This window comes from Microtus pennsylvanicus, chromosome 4 (assembly GCF_037038515.1).
Source record: "Microtus pennsylvanicus isolate mMicPen1 chromosome 4, mMicPen1.hap1, whole genome shotgun sequence".
In the NCBI taxonomy this organism is placed as follows: Eukaryota; Metazoa; Chordata; class Mammalia; order Rodentia; family Cricetidae; genus Microtus; species Microtus pennsylvanicus.
The window spans coordinates 72,135,362-72,159,703 of NC_134582.1; the positions used below are offsets into that span (position 1 = coordinate 72,135,362).

General features: G+C 44.8%; 5 pseudogenes; all 5 read left to right on the forward strand.

Annotated features, from left to right (window-relative positions):
* The first annotated feature begins 382 nt into the window (after nt 1–382).
* LOC142848547 (chromatin target of PRMT1 protein pseudogene) lies at nt 383–1,384 on the forward strand (annotated as a pseudogene).
* Nucleotides 1,385–4,570: 3,186 nt separating this feature from the next.
* LOC142848548 (chromatin target of PRMT1 protein pseudogene) lies at nt 4,571–5,572 on the forward strand (annotated as a pseudogene).
* Nucleotides 5,573–12,946: 7,374 nt separating this feature from the next.
* Nucleotides 12,947–14,078, forward strand: LOC142848549 (chromatin target of PRMT1 protein pseudogene; annotated as a pseudogene).
* A 3,113-nt stretch (nt 14,079–17,191) lies between these two features.
* LOC142848550 (chromatin target of PRMT1 protein pseudogene) lies at nt 17,192–18,323 on the forward strand (annotated as a pseudogene).
* A 3,113-nt stretch (nt 18,324–21,436) lies between these two features.
* On the forward strand, nt 21,437–22,438 carry LOC142848551 (chromatin target of PRMT1 protein pseudogene; annotated as a pseudogene).
* Nucleotides 22,439–24,342: the final 1,904 nt, after the last annotated feature.

Genomic DNA, 24,342 nt, shown 5'->3' on the forward strand with positions numbered 1-24,342 from the left:
TTTGAAACACACACCTTTAATCCCAGTAGCCACACCCTAACACACACTCTAATCCCATTGGTCCCACCCCTAGAGGAGAATATAAAAAGGCATGGAGACCCCTCTCAGACACAGTCTCATTGTGAGATTCCTGGATTGGCAGCACGGACTAGCACAAAGGAAAGGAAGGAGAGGGTGGGCCGGACAAGCAGAAGTGTCGGTGGACTAGATAGCCACGCGACCAGGAGTGAGCTTCGCATCATACCCTTTAGGCAAGCACCTAACCCAAGCACCCAGCAAATAAACCCGAGTGGTTCTTGTCAGCTCAGATTCAGCAAACATGGCGGCAGCGTCCGCGAGAGGAGACCTGAGGTCCATCTCCTTTGATTCTCAGGACCTGAAGATGGATGCACAGTCAGGGGGGGAAGTGGTGCTAATAAGAACCCCCAAGTTGTCTCTAAATGAGCGCTTTACTAGTCTGCTGGAGAACAAACAGTCCACGCCAGCGACTATTCGGGCTTCGCTGCAGCAGCAGCTGCAAGGCAGCGCCAGAAACAGAAGACTGGCCCAGCAGATGGAGAATAGACCCTCCGTCCAGGCAGCATTAAAACTTAAGCAGCGCCTGGATAACAAGAGGAACATCCAGGCTCCCTTAGGCCTACCCAGAGGTGACCTGTCCAGGGGAGCGATTGGAGTACAAGGCCTACCCAAAATCCAGGGAGGCTTTCGCCAAGGACGAGGAAGTGGAAGAGGAAGAGGAAGGGGAGGACTACGTGGGGGACTTGCCACCAGAAGCCTGCCAAGGGGCGGGTTGTCATTCCAATGTCGAAGCCCGCTCCTCCGAAGTTACCAAGACTTTGCTGCCCCACAAATGGACTCAAGAGGTGGTGCTGTTCCAGGTCGTGGAGGTCCTGGGAGAAGGGGCCGAGGGCATGCAGCTAGAGGTGGTGGTGGAATCGGTGGTAGAGGTCTGGCTGTGATAGGTTGGGGAAGAGGGAACTTTGGATGCCGTGATGGAGGCAGAGGTGCCCGCACTCGCCCTGCATTGACCAAGGAGCAGCTGGACAAAGAACTGGATGCATACATGTCCAACACTAGAGCACGCATGGATGATGAGGTGGATGCCTACATGGCAGAGGCAGATTCTGAAACTGAAGCCTGCCTGGATGCTGAGTTCGATGCCTACATGGCAGAGGCAGATTCAGAAACTGAAGCCTGCCTGGATGCTGAGTTCGATGCCTACATGGCAGAGGAGGATTCAGAAACTGAAGCCTGCCTGGATGCTGAGTTGGATGTCTACATGGCAGAGGCAGATTCTGAAACTGAAGCCTGCCTGGATGCTGAGTTGGATGTCTACATGGTAGAGGCAGATTCAGAAACTGAAGGCTGCCTGCCTGCCTCTTAGACTCTCTGGAAATCACCACAGGTGTGCCTATGAAGAAATAGCCTTGAGCACCCATGAGAAGGACTCTGACTGAGGCCGGAAGGACTCACACCGTGGGTTGTGGACTCCCTTGCCACCAATGGGTGCCTTTCGTCTGTTCTGTTCACCTTTCGATGCTCTGTGAAATGAACCCCATTTTCCTTGATTCGGCTGAGTTTGTTTTGTTGTTTATCCAGTCACCCAGTCTTGGGTTTAAGCAGGAATGTGTGGGCCCTGTGAGGAGAACTTTTTTCCAGTCTCTGCCTCACCTGCTGTATACGCCGATAGTTTAATATTTCTTCTAATCACCTTTATGATCCCAGAAAGAGTTCCCAGAAGCAGCCAGAGTTCTCACTGATGTGAGCTCTCTGGGTTAGAGTTCTACACCTTCCTTAAGAACTGTGTGCTCACAGCTAAACTGAAGGTGTTTTTGCTTTGTTGATGGTGAAGGGGGTAATTTGGAAATGTTGATAGTGCTCCTGGGTCAGGAACGGCCTACACGTTGTAGCCACTTTGATTTAGTATTTGACATTGCATAGGACATGCTGAGCTGGATGTGTAGAATTTCCACCCTAAAATAACATTTTTTAACTTATCTGGCCTTTGTGTCATTTCCAAGAGATTTTTCACATTTAGCAAAAGAGAAACCATTTGTGGTCGCCAAAGGAGAAGCTTTACAACCTAACTGCAGACATGCAGCTACCTATGTCCAGAACCAGTCTTGGTTCAATCTACAAAAATCGCTTATATTTTTAACGTCTTGAAGGTTTAATTTTAACAATAATATTAGCTGTTCAGTTTCAGTGGAATCCATTTATCTGGCTCGTTATAAGAAACTGTTGTCTCATTCAAAAAAATTTTCAGCACCCAATCATTAGGAAGTAGCCTAGAAAACTATGCATATTTCTCCCCTCCACCCAAAAATGGATTATGAATGTTGGTTTCTATGTAATGTGTTAGTTACAATCTATTATGGATAATGCTTAGGGAAAATCTAAACAAAGCATCTTTGGTTAGATCCAAAGGTTTTGTTTTGAAAAACAAAGCCTGGGCGTTGGTGGCAATCAATTTAATCCCTACACTTGGGAGGCAGAAGCAGGCTGGTCTTAATGAGTTCAAGGTCAGCCTGGTCTACAGAGCAAGTTTCCAGACAGGTTCTATTGCTACTCAGAAACCCTGGCTCAAAAACCCACAATGGTGAAATAGAAGGAGACAGAGACAGAGAGAAGAGAGGTAAAATGAAAAAAAATAAAAAAGATTATTGATCCAGTTTTTAGCACCTATTTCTTTTAAGTGTTTTGCATTGGTTTAGTATTGTATACTGTATACAAATTTTGTATATTGATACAAATTTGTGGTCAATTTTAGTAAAACATGCTCTACATACATTTCCATTCTTGTCTGAGCTATTGTACCTCTACAGCTCATTTAATATAAATTAATATAAATTTCTAGACTTTGAGAATTCTTATGATCAATTAACTGTTTAATATAATAAAGAAATATAGGTTAGTAGTTAATCATCTAGTACAATTGAACTCATAGTCATACTAGGTATATTTTCAAGATGAAACAAAGATATAATTTAGAAGGATAGGTCATTTTCAAACACTTCAGAGATCTACAGAATATGGCAATTAAAATGTTTTAATAACCTTGGTTGTTCTCTGATGTGGGAAGGTCATATGTCTATCTGTTGCTTTCATTGAATAATTAATAAAGAAACTGCTTGGCCTGAAAGGTCAGACGTAGGTGGGAGGAGTAGACAGAACAGAATGCTGGGAAGAAGGGAAGTGAGCCTGACCCCATGCCTCTCCTCTCCAGGGCAGCCGCCATGGAGCCAGCTGCCAGGTCAGACGTGCTGAATCTTTCCCAGTAAGCCACCACATGTTGGTGCAACACAGATTATTAGAAATGGGTTAATCAAGATGGGAGATTAGGTAATAAGAGGCTAGAACTATCGGTCCAAGCACTGTTTACAAGAATACAGTTTGTGTGTTGTTATTTCGGGGCATAAGCTGGCCAGGCGGCTGGGAGCAAGGCGGCAGGCTCACAGCCCAGAGTTCCTTGTATACTTCTCTTTGTGACAATGAGACATGTCTGCTTCTTGCCTCCGCAATCTTCTTCTGAGAAGATAATGGACATGGAAGAAACTGCACATGGAGTTTACTTTCTCTGTGGCAAAAAGGAAGCCATCGGGCAAAAAATGCCCTTGTCTCAACTGCCTACATGACATTGTCCTAAAGACAAGCAGGACACAGAATATCCTCCCTCAAAGAAAAGCCTGTCGAATATGCTAGGCCTGAAGGCTGAAGATGGATGCCCCGATGCTACCAGAAACTCGGTTTGGGTTACTGTACGGGCAGACAGTCGTTTTCTGTCATTGCATGGTTTGGAAGTCGCCTGCTTGCACCTCCTGCTTACTCAGTTCCTGTTATTTCCTTCTTGGGTCTCTGAGGGAGTTGAGGATTTGATAGCTACAGCTCTAGTTTTCCAGAAAAAGAAAGCAAATTACGATAGAAAATCAATTAGGGAGAAAACTTTGAACCCAATTAGATAGGATAGAGGTGAAATCTTTCTCTGAATTTGTCAAACACAATTGGATGGGGCATTGTTGATGTATTTATTGCCTGTACTTATTGTATATGCTCATATTGGTTATAGCCTTCTCTTTTCTCTTAGATAGAAAGTGGGAAAATAGTGACATTTCAATAGTATTTTAATAAATAAAGATTAGCTAAAGATCTGAGAGTAAAAGAGTGCCATGGATCAGCCTAATGAGCGGATTTGAAACACACACCTTTAATCCCAGTAGCCACACCCTAACACACACTCTAATCCCATTGGTCCCACCCCTAGAGGAGAATATAAAAAGGCATGGAGACCCCTCTCAGACACAGTCTCATTGTGAGATTCCTGGATTGGCAGCACGGACTAGCACAAAGGAAAGGAAGGAGAGGGTGGGCCGGACAAGCAGAAGTGTCGGTGGACTAGATAGCCACGCGACCAGGAGTGAGCTTCGCATCATACCCTTTAGGCAAGCACCTAACCCAAGCACCCAGCAAATAAACCCGAGTGGTTCTTGTCAGCTCAGATTCAGCAAACATGGCGGCAGCGTCCGCGAGAGGAGACCTGAGGTCCATCTCCTTTGATTCTCAGGACCTGAAGATGGATGCACAGTCAGGGGGGGAAGTGGTGCTAATAAGAACCCCCAAGTTGTCTCTAAATGAGCGCTTTACTAGTCTGCTGGAGAACAAACAGTCCACGCCAGCGACTATTCGGGCTTCGCTGCAGCAGCAGCTGCAAGGCAGCGCCAGAAACAGAAGACTGGCCCAGCAGATGGAGAATAGACCCTCCGTCCAGGCAGCATTAAAACTTAAGCAGCGCCTGGATAACAAGAGGAACATCCAGGCTCCCTTAGGCCTACCCAGAGGTGACCTGTCCAGGGGAGCGATTGGAGTACAAGGCCTACCCAAAATCCAGGGAGGCTTTCGCCAAGGACGAGGAAGTGGAAGAGGAAGAGGAAGGGGAGGACTACGTGGGGGACTTGCCACCAGAAGCCTGCCAAGGGGCGGGTTGTCATTCCAATGTCGAAGCCCGCTCCTCCGAAGTTACCAAGACTTTGCTGCCCCACAAATGGACTCAAGAGGTGGTGCTGTTCCAGGTCGTGGAGGTCCTGGGAGAAGGGGCCGAGGGCATGCAGCTAGAGGTGGTGGTGGAATCGGTGGTAGAGGTCTGGCTGTGATAGGTTGGGGAAGAGGGAACTTTGGATGCCGTGATGGAGGCAGAGGTGCCCGCACTCGCCCTGCATTGACCAAGGAGCAGCTGGACAAAGAACTGGATGCATACATGTCCAACACTAGAGCACGCATGGATGATGAGGTGGATGCCTACATGGCAGAGGCAGATTCTGAAACTGAAGCCTGCCTGGATGCTGAGTTCGATGCCTACATGGCAGAGGCAGATTCAGAAACTGAAGCCTGCCTGGATGCTGAGTTCGATGCCTACATGGCAGAGGAGGATTCAGAAACTGAAGCCTGCCTGGATGCTGAGTTGGATGTCTACATGGCAGAGGCAGATTCTGAAACTGAAGCCTGCCTGGATGCTGAGTTGGATGTCTACATGGTAGAGGCAGATTCAGAAACTGAAGGCTGCCTGCCTGCCTCTTAGACTCTCTGGAAATCACCACAGGTGTGCCTATGAAGAAATAGCCTTGAGCACCCATGAGAAGGACTCTGACTGAGGCCGGAAGGACTCACACCGTGGGTTGTGGACTCCCTTGCCACCAATGGGTGCCTTTCGTCTGTTCTGTTCACCTTTCGATGCTCTGTGAAATGAACCCCATTTTCCTTGATTCGGCTGAGTTTGTTTTGTTGTTTATCCAGTCACCCAGTCTTGGGTTTAAGCAGGAATGTGTGGGCCCTGTGAGGAGAACTTTTTTCCAGTCTCTGCCTCACCTGCTGTATACGCCGATAGTTTAATATTTCTTCTAATCACCTTTATGATCCCAGAAAGAGTTCCCAGAAGCAGCCAGAGTTCTCACTGATGTGAGCTCTCTGGGTTAGAGTTCTACACCTTCCTTAAGAACTGTGTGCTCACAGCTAAACTGAAGGTGTTTTTGCTTTGTTGATGGTGAAGGGGGTAATTTGGAAATGTTGATAGTGCTCCTGGGTCAGGAACGGCCTACACGTTGTAGCCACTTTGATTTAGTATTTGACATTGCATAGGACATGCTGAGCTGGATGTGTAGAATTTCCACCCTAAAATAACATTTTTTAACTTATCTGGCCTTTGTGTCATTTCCAAGAGATTTTTCACATTTAGCAAAAGAGAAACCATTTGTGGTCGCCAAAGGAGAAGCTTTACAACCTAACTGCAGACATGCAGCTACCTATGTCCAGAACCAGTCTTGGTTCAATCTACAAAAATCGCTTATATTTTTAACGTCTTGAAGGTTTAATTTTAACAATAATATTAGCTGTTCAGTTTCAGTGGAATCCATTTATCTGGCTCGTTATAAGAAACTGTTGTCTCATTCAAAAAAATTTTCAGCACCCAATCATTAGGAAGTAGCCTAGAAAACTATGCATATTTCTCCCCTCCACCCAAAAATGGATTATGAATGTTGGTTTCTATGTAATGTGTTAGTTACAATCTATTATGGATAATGCTTAGGGAAAATCTAAACAAAGCATCTTTGGTTAGATCCAAAGGTTTTGTTTTGAAAAACAAAGCCTGGGCGTTGGTGGCAATCAATTTAATCCCTACACTTGGGAGGCAGAAGCAGGCTGGTCTTAATGAGTTCAAGGTCAGCCTGGTCTACAGAGCAAGTTTCCAGACAGGTTCTATTGCTACTCAGAAACCCTGGCTCAAAAACCCACAATGGTGAAATAGAAGGAGACAGAGACAGAGAGAAGAGAGGTAAAATGAAAAAAAATAAAAAAGATTATTGATCCAGTTTTTAGCACCTATTTCTTTTAAGTGTTTTGCATTGGTTTAGTATTGTATACTGTATACAAATTTTGTATATTGATACAAATTTGTGGTCAATTTTAGTAAAACATGCTCTACATACATTTCCATTCTTGTCTGAGCTATTGTACCTCTACAGCTCATTTAATATAAATTAATATAAATTTCTAGACTTTGAGAATTCTTATGATCAATTAACTGTTTAATATAATAAAGAAATATAGGTTAGTAGTTAATCATCTAGTACAATTGAACTCATAGTCATACTAGGTATATTTTCAAGATGAAACAAAGATATAATTTAGAAGGATAGGTCATTTTCAAACACTTCAGAGATCTACAGAATATGGCAATTAAAATGTTTTAATAACCTTGGTTGTTCTCTGATGTGGGAAGGTCATATGTCTATCTGTTGCTTTCATTGAATAATTAATAAAGAAACTGCTTGGCCTGAAAGGTCAGACGTAGGTGGGAGGAGTAGACAGAACAGAATGCTGGGAAGAAGGGAAGTGAGCCTGACCCCATGCCTCTCCTCTCCAGGGCAGCCGCCATGGAGCCAGCTGCCAGGTCAGACGTGCTGAATCTTTCCCAGTAAGCCACCACATGTTGGTGCAACACAGATTATTAGAAATGGGTTAATCAAGATGGGAGATTAGGTAATAAGAGGCTAGAACTATCGGTCCAAGCACTGTTTACAAGAATACAGTTTGTGTGTTGTTATTTCGGGGCATAAGCTGGCCAGGCGGCTGGGAGCAAGGCGGCAGGCTCACAGCCCAGAGTTCCTTGTATACTTCTCTTTGTGACAATGAGACATGTCTGCTTCTTGCCTCCGCAATCTTCTTCTGAGAAGATAATGGACATGGAAGAAACTGCACATGGAGTTTACTTTCTCTGTGGCAAAAAGGAAGCCATCGGGCAAAAAATGCCCTTGTCTCAACTGCCTACATGACATTGTCCTAAAGACAAGCAGGACACAGAATATCCTCCCTCAAAGAAAAGCCTGTCGAATATGCTAGGCCTGAAGGCTGAAGATGGATGCCCCGATGCTACCAGAAACTCGGTTTGGGTTACTGTACGGGCAGACAGTCGTTTTCTGTCATTGCATGGTTTGGAAGTCGCCTGCTTGCACCTCCTGCTTACTCAGTTCCTGTTATTTCCTTCTTGGGTCTCTGAGGGAGTTGAGGATTTGATAGCTACAGCTCTAGTTTTCCAGAAAAAGAAAGCAAATTACGATAGAAAATCAATTAGGGAGAAAACTTTGAACCCAATTAGATAGGATAGAGGTGAAATCTTTCTCTGAATTTGTCAAACACAATTGGATGGGGCATTGTTGATGTATTTATTGCCTGTACTTATTGTATATGCTCATATTGGTTATAGCCTTCTCTTTTCTCTTAGATAGAAAGTGGGAAAATAGTGACATTTCAATAGTATTTTAATAAATAAAGATTAGCTAAAGATCTGAGAGTAAAAGAGTGCCATGGATCAGCCTAATGAGCGGATTTGAAACACACACCTTTAATCCCAGTAGCCACACCCTAACACACACTCTAATCCCATTGGTCCCACCCCTAGAGGAGAATATAAAAAGGCATGGAGACCCCTCTCAGACACAGTCTCATTGTGAGATTCCTGGATTGGCAGCACGGACTAGCACAAAGGAAAGGAAGGAGAGGGTGGGCCGGACAAGCAGAAGTGTCGGTGGACTAGATAGCCACGCGACCAGGAGTGAGCTTCGCATCATACCCTTTAGGCAAGCACCTAACCCAAGCACCCAGCAAATAAACCCGAGTGGTTCTTGTCAGCTCAGATTCAGCAAACATGGCGGCAGCGTCCGCGAGAGGAGACCTGAGGTCCATCTCCTTTGATTCTCAGGACCTGAAGATGGATGCACAGTCAGGGGGGGAAGTGGTGCTAATAAGAACCCCCAAGTTGTCTCTAAATGAGCGCTTTACTAGTCTGCTGGAGAACAAACAGTCCACGCCAGCGACTATTCGGGCTTCGCTGCAGCAGCAGCTGCAAGGCAGCGCCAGAAACAGAAGACTGGCCCAGCAGATGGAGAATAGACCCTCCGTCCAGGCAGCATTAAAACTTAAGCAGCGCCTGGATAACAAGAGGAACATCCAGGCTCCCTTAGGCCTACCCAGAGGTGACCTGTCCAGGGGAGCGATTGGAGTACAAGGCCTACCCAAAATCCAGGGAGGCTTTCGCCAAGGACGAGGAAGTGGAAGAGGAAGAGGAAGGGGAGGACTACGTGGGGGACTTGCCACCAGAAGCCTGCCAAGGGGCGGGTTGTCATTCCAATGTCGAAGCCCGCTCCTCCGAAGTTACCAAGACTTTGCTGCCCCACAAATGGACTCAAGAGGTGGTGCTGTTCCAGGTCGTGGAGGTCCTGGGAGAAGGGGCCGAGGGCATGCAGCTAGAGGTGGTGGTGGAATCGGTGGTAGAGGTCTGGCTGTGATAGGTTGGGGAAGAGGGAACTTTGGATGCCGTGATGGAGGCAGAGGTGCCCGCACTCGCCCTGCATTGACCAAGGAGCAGCTGGACAAAGAACTGGATGCATACATGTCCAACACTAGAGCACGCATGGATGATGAGGTGGATGCCTACATGGCAGAGGCAGATTCTGAAACTGAAGCCTGCCTGGATGCTGAGTTCGATGCCTACATGGCAGAGGCAGATTCAGAAACTGAAGCCTGCCTGGATGCTGAGTTCGATGCCTACATGGCAGAGGAGGATTCAGAAACTGAAGCCTGCCTGGATGCTGAGTTGGATGTCTACATGGCAGAGGCAGATTCTGAAACTGAAGCCTGCCTGGATGCTGAGTTGGATGTCTACATGGTAGAGGCAGATTCAGAAACTGAAGGCTGCCTGCCTGCCTCTTAGACTCTCTGGAAATCACCACAGGTGTGCCTATGAAGAAATAGCCTTGAGCACCCATGAGAAGGACTCTGACTGAGGCCGAAAGGACTCACACCGTGGGTTGTGGACTCCCTTGCCACCAATGGGTGCCTTTCGTCTGTTCTGTTCACCTTTCGATGCTCTGTGAAATGAACCCCATTTTCCTTGATTCGGCTGAGTTTGTTTTGTTGTTTATCCAGTCACCCAGTCTTGGGTTTAAGCAGGAATGTGTGGGCCCTGTGAGGACAACTTTTTTCCAGTCTCTGCCTCACCTGCTGTATACGCCGATAGTTTAATATTTCTTCTAATCACCTTTATGATCCCAGAAAGAGTTCCCAGAAGCAGCCAGAGTTCTCACTGATGTGAGCTCTCTGGGTTAGAGTTCTACACCTTCCTTAAGAACTGTGTGCTCACAGCTAAACTGAAGGTGTTTTTGCTTTGTTGATGGTGAAGGGGGTAATTTGGAAATGTTGATAGTGCTCCTGGGTCAGGAACGGCCTACACGTTGTAGCCACTTTGATTTAGTATTTGACATTGCATAGGACATGCTGAGCTGGATGTGTAGAATTTCCACCCTAAAATAACATTTTTTAACTTATCTGGCCTTTGTGTCATTTCCAAGAGATTTTTCACATTTAGCAAAAGAGAAACCATTTGTGGTCGCCAAAGGAGAAGCTTTACAACCTAACTGCAGACATGCAGCTACCTATGTCCAGAACCAGTCTTGGTTCAATCTACAAAAATCGCTTATATTTTTAACGTCTTGAAGGTTTAATTTTAACAATAATATTAGCTGTTCAGTTTCAGTGGAATCCATTTATCTGGCTCGTTATAAGAAACTGTTGTCTCATTCAAAAAAATTTTCAGCACCCAATCATTAGGAAGTAGCCTAGAAAACTATGCATATTTCTCCCCTCCACCCAAAAATGGATTATGAATGTTGGTTTCTATGTAATGTGTTAGTTACAATCTATTATGGATAATGCTTAGGGAAAATCTAAACAAAGCATCTTTGGTTAGATCCAAAGGTTTTGTTTTGAAAAACAAAGCCTGGGCGTTGGTGGCAATCAATTTAATCCCTACACTTGGGAGGCAGAAGCAGGCTGGTCTTAATGAGTTCAAGGTCAGCCTGGTCTACAGAGCAAGTTTCCAGACAGGTTCTATTGCTACTCAGAAACCCTGGCTCAAAAACCCACAATGGTGAAATAGAAGGAGACAGAGACAGAGAGAAGAGAGGTAAAATGAAAAAAAATAAAAAAGATTATTGATCCAGTTTTTAGCACCTATTTCTTTTAAGTGTTTTGCATTGGTTTAGTATTGTATACTGTATACAAATTTTGTATATTGATACAAATTTGTGGTCAATTTTAGTAAAACATGCTCTACATACATTTCCATTCTTGTCTGAGCTATTGTACCTCTACAGCTCATTTAATATAAATTAATATAAATTTCTAGACTTTGAAAATTCTTATGATCAATTAACTGTTTAATATAATAAAGAAATATAGGTTAGTAGTTAATCATCTAGTACAATTGAACTCATAGTCATACTAGGTATATTTTCAAGATGAAACAAAGATATAATTTAGAAGGATAGGTCATTTTCAAACACTTCAGAGATCTACAGAATATGGCAATTAAAATGTTTTAATAACCTTGGTTGTTCTCTGATGTGGGAAGGTCATATGTCTATCTGTTGCTTTCATTGAATAATTAATAAAGAAACTGCTTGGCCTGAAAGGTCAGACGTAGGTGGGAGGAGTAGACAGAACAGAATGCTGGGAAGAAGGGAAGTGAGCCTGACCCCATGCCTCTCCTCTCCAGGGCAGCCGCCATGGAGCCAGCTGCCAGGTCAGACGTGCTGAATCTTTCCCAGTAAGCCACCACATGTTGGTGCAACACAGATTATTAGAAATGGGTTAATCAAGATGGGAGATTAGGTAATAAGAGGCTAGAACTATCGGTCCAAGCACTGTTTACAAGAATACAGTTTGTGTGTTGTTATTTCGGGGCATAAGCTGGCCAGGCGGCTGGGAGCAAGGCGGCAGGCTCACAGCCCAGAGTTCCTTGTATACTTCTCTTTGTGACAATGAGACATGTCTGCTTCTTGCCTCCGCAATCTTCTTCTGAGAAGATAATGGACATGGAAGAAACTGCACATGGAGTTTACTTTCTCTGTGGCAAAAAGGAAGCCATCGGGCAAAAAATGCCCTTGTCTCAACTGCCTACATGACATTGTCCTAAAGACAAGCAGGACACAGAATATCCTCCCTCAAAGAAAAGCCTGTCGAATATGCTAGGCCTGAAGGCTGAAGATGGATGCCCCGATGCTACCAGAAACTCGGTTTGGGTTACTGTACGGGCAGACAGTCGTTTTCTGTCATTGCATGGTTTGGAAGTCGCCTGCTTGCACCTCCTGCTTACTCAGTTCCTGTTATTTCCTTCTTGGGTCTCTGAGGGAGTTGAGGATTTGATAGCTACAGCTCTAGTTTTCCAGAAAAAGAAAGCAAATTACGATAGAAAATCAATTAGGGAGAAAACTTTGAACCCAATTAGATAGGATAGAGGTGAAATCTTTCTCTGAATTTGTCAAACACAATTGGATGGGGCATTGTTGATGTATTTATTGCCTGTACTTATTGTATATGCTCATATTGGTTATAGCCTTCTCTTTTCTCTTAGATAGAAAGTGGGAAAATAGTGACATTTCAATAGTATTTTAATAAATAAAGATTAGCTAAAGATCTGAGAGTAAAAGAGTGCCATGGATCAGCCTAATGAGCGGATTTGAAACACACACCTTTAATCCCAGTAGCCACACCCTAACACACACTCTAATCCCATTGGTCCCACCCCTAGAGGAGAATATAAAAAGGCATGGAGACCCCTCTCAGACACAGTCTCATTGTGAGATTCCTGGATTGGCAGCACGGACTAGCACAAAGGAAAGGAAGGAGAGGGTGGGCCGGACAAGCAGAAGTGTCGGTGGACTAGATAGCCACGCGACCAGGAGTGAGCTTCGCATCATACCCTTTAGGCAAGCACCTAACCCAAGCACCCAGCAAATAAACCCGAGTGGTTCTTGTCAGCTCAGATTCAGCAAACATGGCGGCAGCGTCCGCGAGAGGAGACCTGAGGTCCATCTCCTTTGATTCTCAGGACCTGAAGATGGATGCACAGTCAGGGGGGGAAGTGGTGCTAATAAGAACCCCCAAGTTGTCTCTAAATGAGCGCTTTACTAGTCTGCTGGAGAACAAACAGTCCACGCCAGCGACTATTCGGGCTTCGCTGCAGCAGCAGCTGCAAGGCAGCGCCAGAAACAGAAGACTGGCCCAGCAGATGGAGAATAGACCCTCCGTCCAGGCAGCATTAAAACTTAAGCAGCGCCTGGATAACAAGAGGAACATCCAGGCTCCCTTAGGCCTACCCAGAGGTGACCTGTCCAGGGGAGCGATTGGAGTACAAGGCCTACCCAAAATCCAGGGAGGCTTTCGCCAAGGACGAGGAAGTGGAAGAGGAAGAGGAAGGGGAGGACTACGTGGGGGACTTGCCACCAGAAGCCTGCCAAGGGGCGGGTTGTCATTCCAATGTCGAAGCCCGCTCCTCCGAAGTTACCAAGACTTTGCTGCCCCACAAATGGACTCAAGAGGTGGTGCTGTTCCAGGTCGTGGAGGTCCTGGGAGAAGGGGCCGAGGGCATGCAGCTAGAGGTGGTGGTGGAATCGGTGGTAGAGGTCTGGCTGTGATAGGTTGGGGAAGAGGGAACTTTGGATGCCGTGATGGAGGCAGAGGTGCCCGCACTCGCCCTGCATTGACCAAGGAGCAGCTGGACAAAGAACTGGATGCATACATGTCCAACACTAGAGCACGCCTGGATGATGAGGTGGATGCCTACATGGCAGAGGCAGATTCTGAAACTGAAGCCTGCCTGGATGCTGAGTTCGATGCCTACATGGCAGAGGCAGATTCAGAAACTGAAGCCTGCCTGGATGCTGAGTTCGATGCCTACATGGCAGAGGCAGATTCAGAAACTGAAGCCTGCCTGGATGCTGAGTTCGATGCCTACATGGCAGAGGAGGATTCAGAAACTGAAGCCTGCCTGGATGCTGAGTTGGATGTCTACATGGCAGAGGCAGATTCTGAAACTGAAGCCTGCCTGGATGCTGAGTTGGATGTCTACATGGTAGAGGCAGATTCAGAAACTGAAGGCTGCCTGCCTGCCTCTTAGACTCTCTGGAAATCACCACAGGTGTGCCTATGAAGAAATAGCCTTGAGCACCCATGAGAAGGACTCTGACTGAGGCCGAAAGGACTCACACCGTGGGTTGTGGACTCCCTTGCCACCAATGGGTGCCTTTCGTCTGTTCTGTTCACCTTTCGATGCTCTGTGAAATGAACCCCATTTTCCTTGATTCGGCTGAGTTTGTTTTGTTGTTTATCCAGTCACCCAGTCTTGGGTTTAAGCAGGAATGTGTGGGCCCTGTGAGGACAACTTTTTTCCAGTCTCTGCCTCACCTGCTGTATACGCCGATAGTTTAATATTTCTTCTAATCACCTTTATGATCCCAGAAAGAGTTCCCAGAAGCAGCCAGAGTTCTCACTGATGTGAGCTCTCTGGGTTAGAGTTCTACACCTTCCTTAAGAACTGTGTGCTCACAGCTAAACTGAAGGTGTTTTTGCTTTGTTGATGGTGAAGGGGGTAATTTGGAAATGTTGATAGTGCTCCTGGGTCAGGAACGGCCTACACGTTGTAGCCACTTTGATTTAGTATTTGACATTGCATAGGACATGCTGAGCTGGATGTGTAGAATTTCCACCCTAAAATAACATTTTTTAACTTATCTGGCCTTTGTGTCATTTCCAAGAGATTTTTCACATTTAGCAAAAGAGAAACCATTTGTGGTCGCCAAAGGAGAAGCTTTACAACCTAACTGCAGACATGCAGCTACCTATGTCCAGAACCAGTCTTGGTTCAATCTACAAAAATCGCTTATATTTTTAACGTCTTGAAGGTTTAATTTTAACAATAATATTAGCTGTTCAGTTTCAGTGGAATCCATTTATCTGGCTCGTTATAAGAAACTGTTGTCTCATTCAAAAAAATTTTCAGCACCCAATCATTAGGAAGTAGCCTAGAAAACTATGCATATTTCTCCCCTCCACCCAAAAATGGATTATGAATGTTGGTTTCTATGTAATGTGTTAGTTACAATCTATTATGGATAATGCTTAGGGAAAATCTAAACAAAGCATCTTTGGTTAGATCCAAAGGTTTTGTTTTGAAAAACAAAGCCTGGGCGTTGGTGGCAATCAATTTAATCCCTACACTTGGGAGGCAGAAGCAGGCTGGTCTTAATGAGTTCAAGGTCAGCCTGGTCTACAGAGCAAGTTTCCAGACAGGTTCTATTGCTACTCAGAAACCCTGGCTCAAAAACCCACAATGGTGAAATAGAAGGAGACAGAGACAGAGAGAAGAGAGGTAAAATGAAAAAAAATAAAAAAGATTATTGATCCAGTTTTTAGCACCTATTTCTTTTAAGTGTTTTGCATTGGTTTAGTATTGTATACTGTATACAAATTTTGTATATTGATACAAATTTGTGGTCAATTTTAGTAAAACATGCTCTACATACATTTCCATTCTTGTCTGAGCTATTGTACCTCTACAGCTCATTTAATATAAATTAATATAAATTTCTAGACTTTGAAAATTCTTATGATCAATTAACTGTTTAATATAATAAAGAAATATAGGTTAGTAGTTAATCATCTAGTACAATTGAACTCATAGTCATACTAGGTATATTTTCAAGATGAAACAAAGATATAATTTAGAAGGATAGGTCATTTTCAAACACTTCAGAGATCTACAGAATATGGCAATTAAAATGTTTTAATAACCTTGGTTGTTCTCTGATGTGGGAAGGTCATATGTCTATCTGTTGCTTTCATTGAATAATTAATAAAGAAACTGCTTGGCCTGAAAGGTCAGACGTAGGTGGGAGGAGTAGACAGAACAGAATGCTGGGAAGAAGGGAAGTGAGCCTGACCCCATGCCTCTCCTCTCCAGGGCAGCCGCCATGGAGCCAGCTGCCAGGTCAGACGTGCTGAATCTTTCCCAGTAAGCCACCACATGTTGGTGCAACACAGATTATTAGAAATGGGTTAATCAAGATGGGAGATTAGGTAATAAGAGGCTAGAACTATCGGTCCAAGCACTGTTTACAAGAATACAGTTTGTGTGTTGTTATTTCGGGGCATAAGCTGGCCAGGCGGCTGGGAGCAAGGCGGCAGGCTCACAGCCCAGAGTTCCTTGTATACTTCTCTTTGTGACAATGAGACATGTCTGCTTCTTGCCTCCGCAATCTTCTTCTGAGAAGATAATGGACATGGAAGAAACTGCACATGGAGTTTACTTTCTCTGTGGCAAAAAGGAAGCCATCGGGCAAAAAATGCCCTTGTCTCAACTGCCTACATGACATTGTCCTAAAGACAAGCAGGACACAGAATATCCTCCCTCAAAGAAAAGCCTGTCGAATATGCTAGGCCTGAAGGCTGAAGATGGATGCCCCGATGCTACCAGAAACTCGGTTTGGGTTACTGTACGGGCAGACAGTCGTTTTCTGTCATTGCATGGTTTGGAAGTCGCCTGCTTGCACCTCCTGCTTACTCAGTTCCTGTTATTTCCTTCTTGGGTCTCTGAGGGAGTTGAGGATTTGATAGCTACAGCTCTAGTTTTCCAGAAAAAGAAAGCAAATTACGATAGAAAATCAATTAGGGAGAAAACTTTGAACCCAATTAGATAGGATAGAGGTGAAATCTTTCTCTGAATTTGTCAAACACAATTGGATGGGGCATTGTTGATGTATTTATTGCCTGTACTTATTGTATATGCTCATATTGGTTATAGCCTTCTCTTTTCTCTTAGATAGAAAGTGGGAAAATAGTGACATTTCAATAGTATTTTAATAAATAAAGATTAGCTAAAGATCTGAGAGTAAAAGAGTGCCATGGATCAGCCTAATGAGCGGATTTGAAACACACACCTTTAATCCCAGTAGCCACACCCTAACACACACTCTAATCCCATTGGTCCCACCCCTAGAGGAGAATATAAAAAGGCATGGAGACCCCTCTCAGACACAGTCTCATTGTGAGATTCCTGGATTGGCAGCACGGACTAGCACAAAGGAAAGGAAGGAGAGGGTGGGCCGGACAAGCAGAAGTGTCGGTGGACTAGATAGCCACGCGACCAGGAGTGAGCTTCGCATCATACCCTTTAGGCAAGCACCTAACCCAAGCACCCAGCAAATAAACCCGAGTGGTTCTTGTCAGCTCAGATTCAGCAAACATGGCGGCAGCGTCCGCGAGAGGAGACCTGAGGTCCATCTCCTTTGATTCTCAGGACCTGAAGATGGATGCACAGTCAGGGGGGGAAGTGGTGCTAATAAGAACCCCCAAGTTGTCTCTAAATGAGCGCTTTACTAGTCTGCTGGAGAACAAACAGTCCACGCCAGCGACTATTCGGGCTTCGCTGCAGCAGCAGCTGCAAGGCAGCGCCAGAAACAGAAGACTGGCCCAGCAGATGGAGAATAGACCCTCCGTCCAGGCAGCATTAAAACTTAAGCAGCGCCTGGATAACAAGAGGAACATCCAGGCTCCCTTAGGCCTACCCAGAGGTGACCTGTCCAGGGGAGCGATTGGAGTACAAGGCCTACCCAAAATCCAGGGAGGCTTTCGCCAAGGACGAGGAAGTGGAAGAGGAAGAGGAAGGGGAGGACTACGTGGGGGACTTGCCACCAGAAGCCTGCCAAGGGGCGGGTTGTCATTCCAATGTCGAAGCCCGCTCCTCCGAAGTTACCAAGACTTTGCTGCCCCACAAATGGACTCAAGAGGTGGTGCTGTTCCAGGTCGTGGAGGTCCTGGGAGAAGGGGCCGAGGGCATGCAGCTAGAGGTGGTGGTGGAATCGGTGGTAGAGGTCTGGCTGTGATAGGTTGGGGAAGAGGGAACTTTGGATGCCGTGATGGAGGCAGAGGTGCCCGCACTCGCCCTGCATTGACCAAGGAGCAGCTGGACAAAGAACTGGATGCATACATGTCCAACACTAGAGCACGCCTGGATGATGAGGTGGATGCCTACATGGCAGAGGCAGATTCTGAAACTGAAGCCTGCCTGGATGCTGAGTTCGATGCCTACATGGCAGAGGCAGATTCAGAAACTGAAGCCTGCCTGGATGCTGAGTTCGATGCCTACATGGCAGAGGCAGATTCAGAAACTGAAGCCTGCCTGGATGCTGAGTTCGATGCCTACATGGCAGAGGAGGATTCAGAAACTGAAGCCTGCCTGGATGCTGAGTTGGATGTCTACATGGCAGAGGCAGATTCTGAAACTGAAGCCTGCCTGGATGCTGAGTTGGATGTCTACATGGTAGAGGCAGATTCAGAAACTGAAGGCTGCCTGCCTGCCTCTTAGACTCTCTGGAAATCACCACAGGTGTGCCTATGAAGAAATAGCCTTGAGCACCCATGAGAAGGACTCTGACTGAGGCCGAAAGGACTCACACCGTGGGTTGTGGACTCCCTTGCCACCAATGGGTGCCTTTCGTCTGTTCTGTTCACCTTTCGATGCTCTGTGAAATGAACCCCATTTTCCTTGATTCGGCTGAGTTTGTTTTGTTGTTTATCCAGTCACCCAGTCTTGGGTTTAAGCAGGAATGTGTGGGCCCTGTGAGGACAACTTTTTTCCAGTCTCTGCCTCACCTGCTGTATACGCCGATAGTTTAATATTTCTTCTAATCACCTTTATGATCCCAGAAAGAGTTCCCAGAAGCAGCCAGAGTTCTCACTGATGTGAGCTCTCTGGGTTAGAGTTCTACACCTTCCTTAAGAACTGTGTGCTCACAGCTAAACTGAAGGTGTTTTTGCTTTGTTGATGGTGAAGGGGGTAATTTGGAAATGTTGATAGTGCTCCTGGGTCAGGAACGGCCTACACGTTGTAGCCACTTTGATTTAGTATTTGACATTGCATAGGACATGCTGAGCTGGATGTGTAGAATTTCCACCCTAAAATAACATTTTTTAACTTATCTGGCCTTTGTGTCATTTCCAAGAGATTTTTCACATTTAGCAAAAGAGAAACCATTTGTGGTCGCCAAAGGAGAAGCTTTACAACCTAACTGCAGACATGCAGCTACCTATGTCCAGAACCAGTCTTGGTTCAATCTACAAAAATCGCTTATATTTTTAACGTCTTGAAGGTTTAATTTTAACAATAATATTAGCTGTTCAGTTTCAGTGGAATCCATTTATCTGGCTCGTTATAAGAAACTGTTGTCTCATTCAAAAAAATTTTCAGCACCCAATCATTAGGAAGTAGCCTAGAAAACTATGCATATTTCTCCCCTCCACCCAAAAATGGATTATGAATGTTGGTTTCTATGTAATGTGTTAGTTACAATCTATTATGGATAATGCTTAGGGAAAATCTAAACAAAGCATCTTTGGTTAGATCCAAAGGTTTTGTTTTGAAAAACAAAGCCTGGGCGTTGGTGGCAATCAATTTAATCCCTACACTTGGGAGGCAGAAGCAGGCTGGTCTTAATGAGTTCAAGGTCAGCCTGGTCTACAGAGCAAGTTTCCAGACAGGTTCTATTGCTACTCAGAAACCCTGGCTCAAAAACCCACAATGGTGAAATAGAAGGAGACAGAGACAGAGAGAAGAGAGGTAAAATGAAAAAAAATAAAAAAGATTATTGATCCAGTTTTTAGCACCTATTTCTTTTAAGTGTTTTGCATTGGTTTAGTATTGTATACTGTATACAAATTTTGTATATTGATACAAATTTGTGGTCAATTTTAGTAAAACATGCTCTACATACATTTCCATTCTTGTCTGAGCTATTGTACCTCTACAGCTCATTTAATATAAATTAATATAAATTTCTAGACTTTGAAAATTCTTATGATCAATTAACTGTTTAATATAATAAAGAAATATAGGTTAGTAGTTAATCATCTAGTACAATTGAACTCATAGTCATACTAGGTATATTTTCAAGATGAAACAAAGATATAATTTAGAAGGATAGGTCATTTTCAAACACTTCAGAGATCTACAGAATATGGCAATTAAAATGTTTTAATAACCTTGGTTGTTCTCTGATGTGGGAAGGTCATATGTCTATCTGTTGCTTTCATTGAATAATTAATAAAGAAACTGCTTGGCCTGAAAGGTCAGACGTAGGTGGGAGGAGTAGACAGAACAGAATGCTGGGAAGAAGGGAAGTGAGCCTGACCCCATGCCTCTCCTCTCCAGGGCAGCCGCCATGGAGCCAGCTGCCAGGTCAGACGTGCTGAATCTTTCCCAGTAAGCCACCACATGTTGGTGCAACACAGATTATTAGAAATGGGTTAATCAAGATGGGAGATTAGGTAATAAGAGGCTAGAACTATCGGTCCAAGCACTGTTTACAAGAATACAGTTTGTGTGTTGTTATTTCGGGGCATAAGCTGGCCAGGCGGCTGGGAGCAAGGCGGCAGGCTCACAGCCCAGAGTTCCTTGTATACTTCTCTTTGTGACAATGAGACATGTCTGCTTCTTGCCTCCGCAATCTTCTTCTGAGAAGATAATGGACATGGAAGAAACTGCACATGGAGTTTACTTTCTCTGTGGCAAAAAGGAAGCCATCGGGCAAAAAATGCCCTTGTCTCAACTGCCTACATGACATTGTCCTAAAGACAAGCAGGACACAGAATATCCTCCCTCAAAGAAAAGCCTGTCGAATATGCTAGGCCTGAAGGCTGAAGATGGATGCCCCGATGCTACCAGAAACTCGGTTTGGGTTACTGTACGGGCAGACAGTCGTTTTCTGTCATTGCATGGTTTGGAAGTCGCCTGCTTGCACCTCCTGCTTACTCAGTTCCTGTTATTTCCTTCTTGGGTCTCTGAGGGAGTTGAGGATTTGATAGCTACAGCTCTAGTTTTCCAGAAAAAGAAAGCAAATTACGATAGAAAATCAATTAGGGAGAAAACTTTGAACCCAATTAGATAGGATAGAGGTGAAATCTTTCTCTGAATTTGTCAAACACAATTGGATGGGGCATTGTTGATGTATTTATTGCCTGTACTTATTGTATATGCTCATATTGGTTATAGCCTTCTCTTTTCTCTTAGATAGAAAGTGGGAAAATAGTGACATTTCAATAGTATTTTAATAAATAAAGATTAGCTAAAGATCTGAGAGTAAAAGAGTGCCATGGATCAGCCTAATGAGCGGATTTGAAACACACACCTTTAATCCCAGTAGCCACACCCTAACACACACTCTAATCCCATTGGTCCCACCCCTAGAGGAGAATATAAAAAGGCATGGAGACCCCTCTCAGACACAGTCTCATTGTGAGATTCCTGGATTGGCAGCACGGACTAGCACAAAGGAAAGGAAGGAGAGGGTGGGCCGGACAAGCAGAAGTGTCGGTGGACTAGATAGCCACGCGACCAGGAGTGAGCTTCGCATCATACCCTTTAGGCAAGCACCTAACCCAAGCACCCAGCAAATAAACCCGAGTGGTTCTTGTCAGCTCAGATTCAGCAAACATGGCGGCAGCGTCCGCGAGAGGAGACCTGAGGTCCATCTCCTTTGATTCTCAGGACCTGAAGATGGATGCACAGTCAGGGGGGGAAGTGGTGCTAATAAGAACCCCCAAGTTGTCTCTAAATGAGCGCTTTACTAGTCTGCTGGAGAACAAACAGTCCACGCCAGCGACTATTCGGGCTTCGCTGCAGCAGCAGCTGCAAGGCAGCGCCAGAAACAGAAGACTGGCCCAGCAGATGGAGAATAGACCCTCCGTCCAGGCAGCATTAAAACTTAAGCAGCGCCTGGATAACAAGAGGAACATCCAGGCTCCCTTAGGCCTACCCAGAGGTGACCTGTCCAGGGGAGCGATTGGAGTACAAGGCCTACCCAAAATCCAGGGAGGCTTTCGCCAAGGACGAGGAAGTGGAAGAGGAAGAGGAAGGGGAGGACTACGTGGGGGACTTGCCACCAGAAGCCTGCCAAGGGGCGGGTTGTCATTCCAATGTCGAAGCCCGCTCCTCCGAAGTTACCAAGACTTTGCTGCCCCACAAATGGACTCAAGAGGTGGTGCTGTTCCAGGTCGTGGAGGTCCTGGGAGAAGGGGCCGAGGGCATGCAGCTAGAGGTGGTGGTGGAATCGGTGGTAGAGGTCTGGCTGTGATAGGTTGGGGAAGAGGGAACTTTGGATGCCGTGATGGAGGCAGAGGTGCCCGCACTCGCCCTGCATTGACCAAGGAGCAGCTGGACAAAGAACTGGATGCATACATGTCCAACACTAGAGCACGCCTGGATGATGAGGTGGATGCCTACATGGCAGAGGCAGATTCTGAAACTGAAGCCTGCCTGGATGCTGAGTTCGATGCCTACATGGCAGAGGCAGATTCAGAAACTGAAGCCTGCCTGGATGCTGAGTTCGATGCCTACATGGCAGAGGAGGATTCAGAAACTGAAGCCTGCCTGGATGCTGAGTTGGATGTCTACATGGCAGAGGCAGATTCTGAAACTGAAGCCTGCCTGGATGCTGAGTTGGATGTCTACATGGTAGAGGCAGATTCAGAAACTGAAGGCTGCCTGCCTGCCTCTTAGACTCTCTGGAAATCACCACAGGTGTGCCTATGAAGAAATAGCCTTGAGCACCCATGAGAAGGACTCTGACTGAGGCCGAAAGGACTCACACCGTGGGTTGTGGACTCCCTTGCCACCAATGGGTGCCTTTCGTCTGTTCTGTTCACCTTTCGATGCTCTGTGAAATGAACCCCATTTTCCTTGATTCGGCTGAGTTTGTTTTGTTGTTTATCCAGTCACCCAGTCTTGGGTTTAAGCAGGAATGTGTGGGCCCTGTGAGGACAACTTTTTTCCAGTCTCTGCCTCACCTGCTGTATACGCCGATAGTTTAATATTTCTTCTAATCACCTTTATGATCCCAGAAAGAGTTCCCAGAAGCAGCCAGAGTTCTCACTGATGTGAGCTCTCTGGGTTAGAGTTCTACACCTTCCTTAAGAACTGTGTGCTCACAGCTAAACTGAAGGTGTTTTTGCTTTGTTGATGGTGAAGGGGGTAATTTGGAAATGTTGATAGTGCTCCTGGGTCAGGAACGGCCTACACGTTGTAGCCACTTTGATTTAGTATTTGACATTGCATAGGACATGCTGAGCTGGATGTGTAGAATTTCCACCCTAAAATAACATTTTTTAACTTATCTGGCCTTTGTGTCATTTCCAAGAGATTTTTCACATTTAGCAAAAGAGAAACCATTTGTGGTCGCCAAAGGAGAAGCTTTACAACCTAACTGCAGACATGCAGCTACCTATGTCCAGAACCAGTCTTGGTTCAATCTACAAAAATCGCTTATATTTTTAACGTCTTGAAGGTTTAATTTTAACAATAATATTAGCTGTTCAGTTTCAGTGGAATCCATTTATCTGGCTCGTTATAAGAAACTGTTGTCTCATTCAAAAAAATTTTCAGCACCCAATCATTAGGAAGTAGCCTAGAAAACTATGCATATTTCTCCCCTCCACCCAAAAATGGATTATGAATGTTGGTTTCTATGTAATGTGTTAGTTACAATCTATTATGGATAATGCTTAGGGAAAATCTAAACAAAGCATCTTTGGTTAGATCCAAAGGTTTTGTTTTGAAAAACAAAGCCTGGGCGTTGGTGGCAATCAATTTAATCCCTACACTTGGGAGGCAGAAGCAGGCTGGTCTTAATGAGTTCAAGGTCAGCCTGGTCTACAGAGCAAGTTTCCAGACAGGTTCTATTGCTACTCAGAAACCCTGGCTCAAAAACCCACAATGGTGAAATAGAAGGAGACAGAGACAGAGAGAAGAGAGGTAAAATGAAAAAAAATAAAAAAGATTATTGATCCAGTTTTTAGCACCTATTTCTTTTAAGTGTTTTGCATTGGTTTAGTATTGTATACTGTATACAAATTTTGTATATTGATACAAATTTGTGGTCAATTTTAGTAAAACATGCTCTACATACATTTCCATTCTTGTCTGAGCTATTGTACCTCTACAGCTCATTTAATATAAATTAATATAAATTTCTAGACTTTGAAAATTCTTATGATCAATTAACTGTTTAATATAATAAAGAACTATAGGTTAGTAGTTAATCACCTAGTACAATTGAACTCATAGTCATACTAGGTATATTTTCAAGGTCAAACAAAGATATAATTTAGATGGATAGGTCATGTTCAAAGACTTCAGAGATTTACAGAATATGGCAATTAAAATGTTTTAATAACCAAATTGTTCTTTTTTGTGACAATGAGACATGGCTGCTTCTTGCAGCAGCAATCCACTTTAGAGTAGATAATGGACATGGAAGAAACTCCACATGGAGTTTACTCTTTGTGGCAAAAAGAAACCCACCTGTCAAGAAAATGCCCTTGTCTCGACAGCTGACATGACATTGTCCTAAAGACAAGCAGAACATTGAATATCCTGCTTCACAGAAAAGCCTGTCACATGTGCTA